Raw genomic sequence first — 3356 nt, 5'->3', positions numbered from 1 at the left:
TCCCTCTCGCTTCATGAATGCACACCCTGTGATAGCACACCAGTGGGAAACTCAGACACCAGTTCTAAAAACTGCTGCAGCTGGCAGAGCTGCCGAGCGCGGCGTCCAAGGGAAATACACCCGGCATGTCACCGTGTCACTGCGCCCACAGCGTCGACGGGACAGCTTGGGATCGCTCCAGAAAGAGCCAGCGCTGGCCAGCGCCTTGGCCCTCGCTCCCCTCCTGAAATAGGTGGTTGTGTGGTTCAGAGCAGAGGAGAAGCCTTTTTTGTGCTCATTTCTTGCTTTTTAACCTCTAACACGCAGCCACTTTCTGCACACCGAGGGCATTCTCAGTGTGCCAGGATTTTCCACGCGTGCACCCACAGAATGTTTCTCAAGTGCGCAATCCCAACAAAGCCAGAAAAAATAACCTCACTCTAGGAAGAAATGGAATCTAATGACCACTTCTGGCCAAGATGTGTAAAAAGGAAAAGCAGTCCTGGAAACGTTTTCAAGCACTGAGCCTCCCACCTCCTGAACTGCAATGTGCGTACTTCTTTCTGCAGAAACCCCAACCCTCCCCTACCTGGGCTCAGAGGTAAAACCCACCCATCTCTTGCCCTGGCACATAGCGTGTGCCATTGAACATACCAGAGCTGTCAGGATGGGAAGCAGAACCACTCCAATGGAACTTCCCTGCTGCCACCTAGTTTTTAATTTTTTGTCTGCCATTCTCAGCACCGCATCAGTACATTACTCATTAACAGAAATGCTAACATGGGAAAACAACTTTCAATTTTAAGGCTAACTTGAGCTACTTATCAGCCAGAAATCACCTAGCAAACCTCATTTTGTGTTGCCTTTCTCCATACCTGTGCTGGAAAGTGAAGCTGTGGGGAGCTCACTATAAATTGCCACGTCCTGCCCAAAAAAGCAGTACAGAGTGTTACCAGTCATTTACCTTATACAGGGCAGTCAGTAAATCTCTCTTTTGTGCCACTGCTCATGATTCAGTTAAGTATGAGGGCACTCGTGGAGATGTTAGAAGAGCTAACTCACATGTAGGGGTGCTGCAGGTGTCCCTGAAACGCAGCAGGCTTCTGCTGATGTAGATCTGTGAGCTCTTCCAAGGGAGAGGACCCTCAGCGCTTCCCCTTCTGCTGGACACCCCCTGACCTGCAGGTGGGAGCTGCTGCCACCAGGTCATGGAGAAATCAACCCTCGCTCATAAAACTCTGCTCTGGAGCACAGAGCAGCTCATTCAGACACAACCAATACACTGGGAAGAGCTCATAGCAATGCTTAGTGAAGGGAATTGTTTAAATTAACCATGTGAAGACAAAGGTTAATGGCAAGTCAACCTCCAAAGCCTGGCAGGCAGCTTGACCTGACTGTCTGACACAGTAAAGAGAGACGGCATCCACTAACAGAAATGTTCTCTGTTATGCAAAGAGGAAACCACTCTGTTTGTTTGTGGCTTTGCACTAGACAGACTAATCCTTCCTCATCTCATTCTGCAATTAGCTGCTTCGTTATCTCTTCCTTTTTTATTTTGCCAGTCACCTGCACCTTTACCTGTCAGAAAATGAGGAGTCCATGCGCCTTCCCCAAGTGAAATGGTTGTGGAAACACTTGGGCAGGAAGACAAAACACAGCATCATCTGCACATCTGCGGGTGTGGTTTACTGGGTTTTTCTGTTTTCTCAGCAGACATCAGAGCCTGTGTACCACTGCCATGCATCATCTGGCGAAAAAGAGGAGAGCCAGGAACGACCCCTTCCTGCAGCCCTAATGGGGTCCCTGTGCCGAGAGAAGGCAGGAGGAGCTTTGTGTGACAAATGAAGTGGTGGCGATGGAGCAGATGCCCCGGAGAAAACTTCCCCTTTCTCACTGGAATCTGCTGCGAGCCACGGCTGCTCCCCTCGCCTTGTGCCACCTCCAGGGACTTGGATCCACACTGCTGGAATCGGATGGTATGTTTCTGTTTAGCACAAATGTATTTACAGAGCCTCTCCGTGAACCCAGATGTACGCATCCCGAAACTATAGCCCCTCTGCAGAACAATAAAGTCTGCCTCCCTGCTAAATCCTTCTTCAGAAACACTCAACTTTTAACATCAGCACCTACGTCAAAAATCAGGCATAACTGTGCTCTTCCTAAATGCTTTCCTGTATTAAAAAAAGAAAGATATTCTGGGTTACAGCATGTATCTTTAGAGTATAGCTTTAAAAGAATGAAATTACCGCTCATTTCCCACTATGAAGTAAAGCTGTGAACTGCCCAAGTCCAACTCCATGAACGCTATCAGCAGTCAAACCCCTGAATACCTACAGAGAACCCCCAGGGTTTCGCACACGGAAGACTGACAATCTTGGTTTATAGGCTGAATTCTGGGATACGTGCATCTGCCTATTTGTTTAAGGAGTACCAGGAGATGTCTAAGAAATCTCAGCACCAGGTACACGGTCACACAGGCAAGCTCTGGAGTAGGACGGTGTCACCCAGCCAGCCCCAAGCTGAGGTTTCTTTTTGGCAAAAGATTACGACCCGCTGACAAGTTCAGAAGGAGCAAGCACTCGATTGCCCAATGTGGCCTTTTCCTGAAAATCCAGCTGGCAGCGTCTAGGGAGGCTCCACAACTGCACTAATTCCACAGGAAAATAATGAAAGATCTGTTAGGAACAAGATGAGATCAATGCACGTCCCCTCTTAATGAGCACGTTAATGTATCGAACGTCCCCAAGGAGCGCTGTGTTCTGCAGCAGCTCAGAAATCCCATTATGCTGTTTTCAAGGCAAGGAAACGAGGCCAGCTCGTGATCTCACTTCTGACGGTGCACGCAGTGCCTGTTGCACATTTTTCTACTTGCTCACCACTGGATGAATGCGAGTTTCCATGACTGCTTTCTCTCCACTTACAGCTTCCCTCGGCTCCCAAAACCTGTGTTACCAGGTGGGAGAGGCATTCTCACCAAATTCCTCTCTCTTCCCCAGTCTCAATGCTCAGATCCCTCAGGCCGCTGTCCAGCTCACTCAGTTATTTATTTCTCTTGGTTGAACACCTGCATCCAGGACACAAGAAATGAGCTGCAAGCTCCTGTTGCAATCAATTCAAGAAGGGTGCATAGCAAAGGATGGCTCAGAGAGGAAAGGCACTGAGGATACCTCACAGGAGCCAAACCACACCGAGGAAAGGAGAAAAGACCGATTCTGGTGACTTTACACACAGCCTAGGTAGCTTTCACCCTCCTGAGATGATGAAGCGAATGACAGCTTAGAGTATTAGCTCTGCTGCTGCTCTCTTCAGTGGGAGCCTGGAGTGACAGTGGCTGGCAGAAATACAAACATTAGGATTAAGGGAAGGGCTGAATCTCT

This window comes from Mesitornis unicolor, unplaced genomic scaffold (genome assembly GCF_000695765.1).
Source record: "Mesitornis unicolor isolate BGI_N332 unplaced genomic scaffold, ASM69576v1 scaffold35190, whole genome shotgun sequence".
Lineage (NCBI taxonomy): Eukaryota > Metazoa > Chordata > Aves > Mesitornithiformes > Mesitornithidae > Mesitornis > Mesitornis unicolor.
The sequence above is the reverse complement of the archived record's forward strand: the minus strand, read 5'-3'. Positions refer to the sequence as shown.